General features: G+C 40.8%; 4 non-coding genes across 4 annotated transcripts; all 4 read left to right on the top strand.

Annotated features, from left to right (window-relative positions):
- The first annotated feature begins 1288 nt into the window (after positions 1 to 1288).
- trnap-ugg (transfer RNA proline (anticodon UGG)) lies at positions 1289 to 1360 on the top strand. The gene has a single exon. It is a non-coding gene; the product is annotated as a tRNA-Pro (tRNA).
- A 2195-nt stretch (positions 1361 to 3555) lies between these two features.
- Positions 3556 to 3627, top strand: trnap-agg (transfer RNA proline (anticodon AGG)). Its single transcript has one exon. It is a non-coding gene; the product is annotated as a tRNA-Pro (tRNA).
- Positions 3628 to 6657: 3030 nt separating this feature from the next.
- trnav-cac (transfer RNA valine (anticodon CAC)) lies at positions 6658 to 6730 on the top strand. The gene has a single exon. It is a non-coding gene; the product is annotated as a tRNA-Val (tRNA).
- A 3176-nt stretch (positions 6731 to 9906) lies between these two features.
- trnav-cac (transfer RNA valine (anticodon CAC)) lies at positions 9907 to 9979 on the top strand. Its single transcript has one exon. It is a non-coding gene; the product is annotated as a tRNA-Val (tRNA).
- The last annotated feature ends 1109 nt before the right edge of the window (positions 9980 to 11088 follow it).

Here is an 11088-nt window from a genome sequence, read left to right as displayed (position 1 = left end):
GGCAGATTCAATGGGGGTCTGGCGGCAGATTTCTTTGACTTTATGGTTGGAAATGCATCTGCTTTGAGTGTCGCAGGATATCCACACATTCTTGCCATCTCTGTCGTAGCATAGCTTTCGTCGGTAAAGTGTGCGGAACAAACGACTGACCATTTCGTCGGCTTTCCCCACAGCCTCGTATTTTGAACAAATTTCGTCCAATTTCTTGCCACTTTCACATCTTTGGGCCACTGGTGCAACTTGAATCCGTCCCTGTTCGTGTTGTTACACCCTCCGACAACACACCGACGAAAGTGAGAAAATGGCGGATTGCTTCCCGATGTGACGTCACAACGTGACGTCATCGCTCCGAGAGCGAATATTAGAAAGGCGTTTAATTCGCCAAAATTCACCCATTTAGAGTTTGGAAATCGGTCAAAAAATTATATGGTCTTTTTTCTGCAACATCAAGGTATATATTGACGCTTACATAGGTCTGGTGATAATGTTCCCCTTTAAATTAGTGGTAAAAGTGCAATATAATAACACAATTTCAGAATGATTTCCTTGTTAAAATCTCACAATTCATGAGATTTTTATCTAAAATGATAATTTTTGGGGCTTGTTGGTCTAGTGGTATGATTCTTGTTTAGGGTGCGTAAGGTCCCAGGTTCAATTCCTGGACAAGCCCTTAACAGTGATTTAAAACTCTTAGCTTAATTTTCCAAACTGCACACAATGAAGGGATCAATGAAAATGTATAAAATCAAATACAGTGGTAGCTCAATTTACGAGCTCTATTTGTTTTAGGACAGAGCTGGTAACCCTTAGTTCTTTTTTGCAGGAAAATAGCCATACTTTTAAATTAGTGGTAAAAGTGCAATATACTAACCCAGTTTCAGAATGATTTCCCTGTTAAAATCTCACAATTCATGAACATTTTTGATGAAAGTTGATTTTTTTGGGGGCTTGTTGGTCTAGTGGTATGATTCTCGCTTAGAGTGCGAGAGGTCCCGGGTTCAATTCACGGTGAAGCCCTAAACAGTGATTTAAAACGCTTCGCTGAATTTTCCAAACTGCACACACTCAAGGAACAATGAAAATGTATAAAATCAAATACAGTGGTAGCTCAATTTACAAGCTCTAATTTTTTTAGGACAGAGCTTGTAACCCTTAGTTCTTTTTTGCAGGAAAATAGCCATAACTTTAAATTAGTGGTATAAGTGCAATATACTAACCCAGTTTCAGAATGATTTCCTGTTAAAATCTCACAATTCATGAGATTTGTGTCTAAAATTATATTTTTCGGGGCTTGTTGGTCTAGTGGTATGATTCTCGCTTTGGGTGCGAGAGGTCCCGGGTTCAATTCCCGGACAAGCCCTTAACAGTGTTTTAAAACTCTTAGCTCAATTTTCCAAACTGCACACAATGAAGGGATCAATGAAAATGTATAATATCAAATACAGTGGTAGCTCAATTTACGAGCTCTAATTGTTTTAGGACAGAGCTTGTAACACTTAGTTCTTTTTTGCAGGAAAATAGCCATACCTTTAAATTAGTGGTAAAAGTGCAATATACTAACCCAGTTTCAGAATGATTTCCCTGTTAAAATCTCACAATTCATGAACATTTTTGATGAAACTTGTTTTTTCGGGGCTTGTTGGTCTAGTCCAGGGGTCGGCAACCTTTACCACTCAAAGAGCCATTTTGACCAGTTTCACAAATTAAAGAAAACAATGGGAGCCACAAAAACCTTTTGAAATTTAGAATGAAATAACACTGCATACAAAGTTGTTGTTTTTTGCTTTGTGCTATGTATAAACCAAGGGTCTCAGACACGCAGCCATCACCTTAATATGAAAATTGAATGTTTGTTAGCGCGGCCCGCCAGTTTTATATGAATGGCTCTTGACAGCGTCATACTTTTCAACCCTCCCGATTTTTCCGTCAGACTACGAATTTCAGGGCAACTGATGTGTGGGGGAGCAGGGTTGGGGTGGGGGCGGGGTTTGGTGGTAGCAGGGGTGTATAATGTAGCCCGGAAGAGTTAGGGCTGCATGGGATTCTGGGTATTTGTTCTGTTGTGTTTATGTTGTTTTACGGTGCAGATGTTCTCCCGAAATGTGTTTATCATTCTTGTTTGGTGTGGGTTCACAGTGTGGCGCATTATTAGTAAGAGTGTTAAAGTTTTTTATACCGCCACCGTCAGTGTAACCTGTGTGGCTGTTGACTAAGTATGCCTTGCTGTCACTTGCGTGTGCAAGTAGAAGATGCATACAACAAAGGGCTGGGCTGGCACACGCTGTTTGTACAGATTGTAGAGGGCGCTAAATGCTGTACCATCATGGCACGCCCTTATTATTATTGTTAGGGTGAAAATTGGAGAATATTAATCCCGGGAGTTTTCTGCGAGAGGTACCGAAATCCGGAAATCTCCCAGGAAAATCGGGGGGTTCAGCAAGTAAGCTGCTGAGCTGCATCAGAGTGATCAAAGAGCCGCATGCGGCTCCGGAGTTGCGGGTTGCCGACCCCTGGTCTAGTCGTATGATTCTCGCTTAGGGTGCGAGAGGTCCCTGGTTCAATTCCCGGACAAGCCCTTAACAGTGCTTTTGAACCCTCAGCTCAATTTTCCAAACTGCAAACACTCAAGGGATCAATGAAAATAATTTAAAAAAAAATGCAGTGATACCTCAATTTTCTAGTTCTAATTGTTTTAGGACAGAGCTTGTAACCCTTAGTTCTTTTTTGCAGGAAAATATCCAAACCTTTAAATTAGTGGTAAAAGTGTATTATACTAACCTATAGCTTTAGATTGTGTTCCCTATCAACATGTCACATTTATTGAGATTTTTGCAAAATCACAAGTCAGAGCTTGTTGGTCTAGTCGTATGATTCTCGCCTGATGTCTGGGGTTCAATTACTGAAAAAGCTCTTGTTCATTTATGCATGAAAATTGTAGTGAATCAAAATTTTTGTTAATAAAATTGCAGTTACAGGTTATCGCCCTAGATAAAATATAAACTTTTTTGAGAATTTGGTAACAATTGCCATAGGGCTTGATGGTCTATTGGTATGATTCTCGCTTAGGGTGCGAGAGGTCCCGTGTATAATTCCTGGACAAGCCCTTCACAGAGATTTAAAACTCTTAACTTAATTTTCCAAACTGCACACACTCAAGGGATCAACGAAAATGTATAAAATCAAATACAGTGGTAGCTCAATTTACAAGCTCTAATTGTTTTAGGACAGAGCTTGTAACCCTTAGTTCTTTTTTGCAGGAAAATAGCCATACCTTTAAATTAGTGGTAAAAGTGCAATATACTAACCTAGTTTTAGATTGTTCCCTATCAACATGTCACATTTATTGAGATTCTTGCAAAATGACAAGTCAGAACTTGTTGGTCTAGTTGTTTGATTCTCGCCTGAGGTCTGGGGTTCAATTACTGAAAAAGCTCTTGTTCATTTATGCATGAAAATTGTAGTGAATCAAAATTTGTGTTAATAAAAGTGCAGTTACAGGTTGTTTCCCCAGATAAAATATAAACTTTTTTGAGAATTTGGTAACTGTTGCCGTAGGGCTTGTTGGTCTAGTGGTATGATTCTCGCTTAGGGTGCGAGAGGTCCCGGGTTCAATTCCTGGACAAGCCCTTAACAGTGATTTAAAAGTCTTAGCTCAATTTTCCAAACTGCACACAATGAAGGGATCAATGAAAATGTATAAAATCGAATACAGTGGTAGCTCAATTTACAACCTTTAATTGTTTTAGGACAGAGCTTGTAACCCTTAGTTCTTTTTTGCAGGAAAATAGCCATACCTTTAAATTAGTGGTAAAAGTGCAATATACTAACCCAGTTTCAGAAGGATTTCCCTGTTAAAATCTCACAATTTGTAAGACTTTTTGTTGAAACATGTTTTTGCGGTTTATGTTGGTCGAGTCGTATGATTCTCGCTTAGGGTGCAAAAGGTCCAGAGCTTCTAACCTTTAGTTCTTTTTTGCATGAAAATAGCCATACCTTTAAATTAGTGGTAAAAGTGCAATATACCAACCCAGTTTCAGAATGATGTCCCTGTTAAAATCTCGCAATTCATGAACATTTTTGATGAAACTTGATTTTTCAGGGCTTGTTGGTCTAGTCCAGGGGTCGGCAACCTTTATCACTCAAAGAGCCATTTTGACCAGTTTCACAAATTAAAGAAAACAATGGGAGCCACAAAAATCTTTTGAAATTTAGAATGAAATAACACTGCATTCAAAGTTTTTTTTGTTGCTTTGTGCTATGTATAAACCAAGGGTCTCAGACACGCAGCCATCACCTCAATATGAAATTTGAATGTTAGTGCGGCCCGCAAGTTTTATATGAATGGCGCTTGACAGCGTCATACTTGGCAGACTACAAATTTCAGGGCAACTGTTCTCTCGAACGTGCCGTGATGGTACAGCATTTAGTGCCCACTACAACCAGCGTGCCGGCCCAACCACACGTTGTACGGGGCTTTTACTTGCTCACGTAAGTGACAGCAAGGCATACTTGGTCAACAACTACACAGGTTACACTGACGGTGGCGGTATAAAAAACTTTAACACTCTTACAAATAATGCGCCACACTGTGAACCCACACCAAACAAGAATGACAAACACATTTCGGTAGAACATCTGCACCTTAACACAACAGAACAAATACCCAGAATCCCATGCAGCCCTAACTCTTCCCGGCTACATTATACACCCCCGCTACTAAACCCCGCCCACCTCAACCGACGCACGGAGGGGGTGGGGGGTGGGGGGGGGGGGGCGGGGTTTGGTGGTAGCAGGGGTGTATAATGTAGCCCGGAAGAGTAAGGGCTGCATGGGATTCTGATTTCCCTGTTAAAATCTCACTATTCATGAGATTTTTATCTAAAATTATATTTTTTGGGGCTTGTTGGTCTAGTGGTATGATTCTCGCTTAGGGTGCGAGAGGTCCCGGGTTCAATTCCTGGACAACCCCTTAACAGTGATTTAAAACTCTTAGCTCAATTTTCCAAACTGCACACACTCAAGGGATTGATTGATTGAGACTTTTATTAGTAGGTTGCACAGTGAAGTACATATTCCGTATAATTGACCACTAAATGGTAACACCCCAATAAGTTTTTCAACTTGTTTAAGTCGGGGTTCATATATATACTAACGTCATAATACAGTCATCACACAAGAGAATCACATTGAATTATTTACATTATTTACAATCTGGGGTCTGGAGGGGGGGGGGGGGGGGGGGGGGATTTGGCTTGCATTCATTTTGTGTTTTGAAAACAAACTGAGAAAGTGTTACAGAAAAAACTTCAAGACACTGACGGGATTTGAGCCCAACATCTCCTATGTAACAAACAGGCACCTTGACTGACAGCTACAGTGCCTGGAACAGCATGGGATTTCAACAAGATGTCTATAACCCTACACTGAATTAATGATAGCCAATTTGAGGCGATAGCATTGATTATCAGTAATTTACATTAGTTTAAACAAGCATGGCTTGAAAGTTATGTTGCAAACGTTTTAAATAGAAACTTTTTTGCAAATTTAGAGAAGGACATGGGCTGTACAAGAAAACCCTCAAACCCTCGTGCTCGCGTCAAGATTTCGTCCCTGGGTGGGCTTGAACCACTATCCTCTCAGTTAACAGCTGAACGCGCTGACCGATTGTCATTGTCTTTGGATGGGCGTAACTAGAAGTATACTGATTCAGCCTTCGGTGAGTCCAATATGCCCTTTGGGTGGAATGCCTGCGTTTTGCGGTTGTCACAAACATTGCTTTTGTCCCTTATGAATATTAGTTAAAATGTAATAAAAGCAACAGAATGCATTGGCAGGGAATCGGACCCGGGTCTCCCGCGTGGCAGGCGAAAATTCTACCACTGAACCACCAATGACTGTGGAGTAAAAGAGATTTATGAACTCGGTTAAGAGGAAGAACGTTTGAAATGCGGGCTGCGACGGACCAAACATGCTACACTGAATTAATGATAGCCAATATGAGGCGATAGCATTGATTATCAATAATTTACATTAGTTTAAACACGAATGGCTGAAAGTTATGTTGCAAACGTGGCACACGTTTTAACTAGCCGAACGCGCTGACCGATTGCGCCACAGAGACTTACTGGTTTACATGATTCATTACTCCCAAAAAAATTATAAAATCTCATGTTACGATGTCCTGATGTCATTGTCTTTGGATTAGCGTAACGAGAAGTACACTGCTTCAGTCTTCGGTGAGTGCAATATATCCCTTTTGGGTGGAATGCCTGCGTCTTGCGGTTGTCACAAACATTGCTTTTGTCCCTAATGAATATTAGTTAAAATGTAATGAAAGCAACAGAATGCATTGGCCTGGAATCGGACCCGGGTCTCCCGCGTGGCAGGCGAGAATTCTACCACTGAACCACCAATGCCTGTGCTGTAAAAGAGTTTTCTAAACTCGGTTAAGAGGAAGAACGTTTGAAATGCGGGCTGCGACAGACAAAACATGCTACAAAGTAGAACACATTCTACATGCACAAGGGATTTAACAACATCCACAAAAGGTAAGAAATGCAATGCAGCTAATAACAGCAATAAGACTAGCTAGCACCATGTTTTCCATTGGCCGAAAATCAACTTGTAAGTCTTGATAAAGGTCTGCAACCTGCAGCAGTTTCCATGGTGTAGTGGTTATCACATTCGCCTCACACGCGAAAGGTCCCCTGTTCGAAACAGGGTGGAAACAAAGTCTTTTTACTTTCCTTCTTACCTCTATAAATAAGCAAGGAAATAAATGATAGCAAGGTCCTGTGTTTCATCATAAAGTAGTTTGCAACATAGCTGACCACCTCATGTACAGCCGAGCACACACAACACCAAATTTAGAGGGTTCTCATATAGGCAGACCTCAGGCTTCAACATCATGAATGCTGGGTTCCATGAAAATGTCACGCACAAACCTGTGAAATTTCTCATTCATTCAAGTCACTGTATTCTCAGGGCTTTCAATGGATTGCAACTGTACTGTTTAGATTGACTTATAAGATGTTTAACCTCTCTTTTAGCAGGAATCATAGGTGTAATTCCCAAAGAGTTAGAGAAGACAGCTGCAGTCTGAATGAGTGTTGGCCTTGCTTTCAAATTAAGAACCAGTCAAATAGTCACCTGAAACCTAAATCATAGCAGAGGATGGTTTCGATTCATCGACCTCTGGGTTATGGGCCCAGCACGCTTCCGCTGGGCCACTCTGCTGTCTTAAACTACTAAATGCTTACTCTGGTGAATATCCAGACAAACTACTTGTAACAAAGTGATTTGGAACCCACCCAAAGTAGGGTTTCTTTCTGAGTCCTGGTTCAATCCACATTTAAAATGGCATTTTTTTGAAGAAAACATTGCAGTAAGTTGAAAGTTATGTTGCAAACGTGGCACACGTTTTAACTAGAAACTTTTTGGCAAATTTAGAGAAGGACATTGGCTCAAAAATGAGGCGATAGGCAACTCAATCCACATTTAAAATGGCATTTTTTTGAAGAAAACATTGCAGTAAACATCAAACTCTGTGGATCCATTGGGATTTTATTCAAAACGAATAGAATTTGGCTTGCATTCATGTGGTCTGAAAACAAACTGAGAAAGTGTTACAAGAAAAAAAGTCAAGACAGTGACGGGATTTGAGCCCAACATCTACTATTTAACAAACAGGCACCTTGACTGACAGCTACAGCGCCTGGAACAGCATGGGATTTCAACACAATGTCTATAACCCTACACTGAATTAATGATAGCCAATTTGAGGCGATAGCATTGATTATCAGTAATTTACATTAGTTTAAACAAGCATGGCTTGAAAGTTATGTTGCAAACGTTTTAACTAGAAACTTTTTTGTAAATTTAGAGAAGGACATGGACTGTACAAGAAAACCCTCAAACCCTCGTGCTCGCGTCAAGATTTTGTCCCTGGGTGGGCTTGAACCACCATCCTCTCAGTTAACAGCCGAACATGCTGACCGATTGTCATTGTCTTTGGATGGGCGTAACTAGAAGTATACTGATTCAGCCTTCGGTGAGTCCAATATGTCCTTTGGGTGGAATGCCTGCGTTTTGCGGTTGTCACAAACATTGCTTTTGTCCCTTATGAATATTAGTTAAAATGTAATAAAAGCAAAAAAATGCATTGGCCGGAAATCCGACCCGGGTATCCCGCGTGGCAGGCGAAAATTCTACCACTGAACCACCAATGCCTGTGGAGTAAAAGAGATTAATGAACTCGGTTAAGAGGAAGAACGTTTGAAATGCGGGCTGCGACGGACCAAACATGCTACACTGATTTAATGATAGCCAATATGAGGCGATAGCATTGATTATCAGTATTTTACATTAATTTAAACAAGAATGACTTGAAAGTTATGTTGCAAACGTGGCACACGTTTTAACTAGAAACTTTTTTGCAAATTTAGAGAAGGACATGGACTGTACAAGAAAACCCTCAAACACCTGTCGTCGAGTCAAGATTTCGTCCCTGGGTGGGCTTGAACCGCCATCTTCTCAGTTAACAGCCGAACGCGCTGACCGATTGTCATTGTGATTGGATGGGCGTAACTAGAAGTATACTGATTCAGCCTTCGGTGAGTCCAATATGCCTTTTGGGTGGAATGCCTGCGTTTTGCGGTTGTCACAAACATTGTTTTTGTCCATTATGAATATTAGTTAAAATGTAATAAAAGCAACAGAATGCATTGGCCGGGAATTTGACCCGGGTCTCCCGCGTGGCAGGCGAGAATTCTACCACTAAACCACCAATGCCTGTGGAGTAAAAGAGATTTATGAACTCAGTTAAGAGGAAGAACGTTTGAAATGCGGGCTGCGACGGACCAAACATGCTACACTGAATTAATGATAGCCAATATGAGGCGATAGCATTGATTATCAGTAATTTACATTAGTTTAAACAAGAATGGCTTGAAAGTTATGTTGCAAACGTGGCACACGTTTTAACTAGAAACTTTTTTGCAAATTTAGAGAGAAAATGGGCTGTACAGGGCGTAACTAGAAGTATACTGATTCAGCCTTCGGTGAGTCCAATATGCCCTTTGGGTGGAATGCCTGCGTCTTGCGGTTTTCACAAACATTGCTTTTGTCCCTAATGAATATTAGTTAAAATGTAATAAAAGCAACAGAATTTATTTGCCGGGAATCAGCTTGAAAGTTATGTTGCAAACGTGGCACACGTTTTAACTAGAAACTTTTTTGCAAATTTAGAGAAGGACATGGGCTGTACAAGGAAACCCTCAAAAACCTGTGCTCGAGTCAAGATTTCGTCCCTGGGTGGGCTTGAACCACCATCCTCTCAGTTAACAACCGAACGCGCTGACCGATTGCGCCACAGAGACTTACTGGTTTACATGATTAATTACTGCACAAAAAAATTATAAAATCTCATGCTACGATGTCCCGATGTCATTGTCTTTGGATTAGCGTAACGAGAAGTACACTGCTTCAGACTTCAGGGAGTTCAATATGCCTTTTGGGTGGAATGCCTGCGTCTTGCGGTTGTCACAAACATTGCTTTTGTCCCTTATGAATATTAGTTAATATGTAATAAAAGCATTGCATTGGCCGGGAATTGGACCTGGGTCTCCCGCGTGGCAGGCGAGAATTCTACCACTGAACCACCAATGGCTGTGGAGAAAATAGGTTTATGAACTCGGTTAAGAGGAAGAACGTTTGAAATGCGGACCGCGACAGACAAAACATGCTACAAAGTAGAACACATTCTACGTGCACAAGGGATTTAACAACATCCACAAAAGGCAAGAAATGCAATGCAGCTAATAACAGCAATAAGACTAGCGAGCACCATTTTTTCCATTGGCCCAAAATCAACTTGTAAGTCTTGATAAAGGTCTGCTACTTGCAGCAGTTTCCATGGTGTAGTGGTTATCACATTCGCCTCACACGCGAAAGGTCCCCTGTTCGAAACAGGGTGGAAACAAGGTCTTTTTACTTTCCTTCTTACCTCTATAAATAAGCAAGGAAATAAATGATAGCAAGGTCCTGTGTTTCATCATAAAGTAGTTTGCAACATAGCTGACCACCTCATGTACAGCCGAGCACACACGACACCAAATTTAGAGGGTTCTCATATAGGCAGACCTCAGGCTTCAACATCATGAATGCTGGGTTCCATGAAAATGTCACGCACAAACCTGTGAAATTTCTCATTCATTCAAGTCACTGTATTCTCAGGGCTTTCAATGGATTGCAACTGTACTGTTTAGATTGACTGATAAGATGTTTAACCTCTCTTTTAGCAGGAATCATAGGTGTAATTCCCAAAGAGTTAGAGAAGACAGCTGCAGTCTGAATGAGTGTTGGCCTTGCTTTCAAATTAAGAACCAGTCAAATAGACAACTGAAACCTAAATCATAGCAGAGGATGGTTTCGATCCATCGACCTCTGGGTTATGGGCCCAGCACGCTTCCGCTGCGCCACTCTGCTGTCTTAAATTACAAAGTGATTTGGAACCCATCTGAAGTAGTGTTTCTTTCTGAGTCCTGGTTCAATCCACATTTAAAATGGCATTTTTTTGAAGAAAACATTGCAGTAAACATCAAACTCTGTGGATCCATTGGGATTTTATTCAAAACGAATAGAATTTGGCTTGCATTCATGTGGTTTGAAAACAAACTGAGAAAGTGTTACAGAAAAAACATCAAGACACTGACGGGATTTGAGCCCAACATCTCCTATTTAACAAACAGGCACCTTGACTGACAGCTACAGTGCCTGGAACAGCATGGGATTTCAACACGATGTCTATAACCCTACACTGAATTAATGATAGCCAATTTGAGGCGATAGCATTGATTATCAGTAATTTACATTAGTTTAAAAAAGCATGGCTTGAAAGTTATGTTGCAAACGTTTTAACTAGAAACTTTTTTGCAAATTTGAGAGAGAGAGAGAGAGAGAGAGAGAGAGAGAGAGAGAGAGAGAGAGAGAGAGAGAGAGAGAGAGAGAGAGAGAGAGAGAGAGAGAGAGAGAGAGGGAGAGAGAGAGAGAGAGATCAGAAGGCATAAGAAAAAGTATCTACATTTGTTT

Source organism: Nerophis lumbriciformis, linkage group LG28 (genome assembly GCF_033978685.3).
Source record: "Nerophis lumbriciformis linkage group LG28, RoL_Nlum_v2.1, whole genome shotgun sequence".
In the NCBI taxonomy this organism is placed as follows: Eukaryota; Metazoa; Chordata; class Actinopteri; order Syngnathiformes; family Syngnathidae; genus Nerophis; species Nerophis lumbriciformis.
This window is presented reverse-complemented; position numbering and strand designations above follow the sequence as displayed.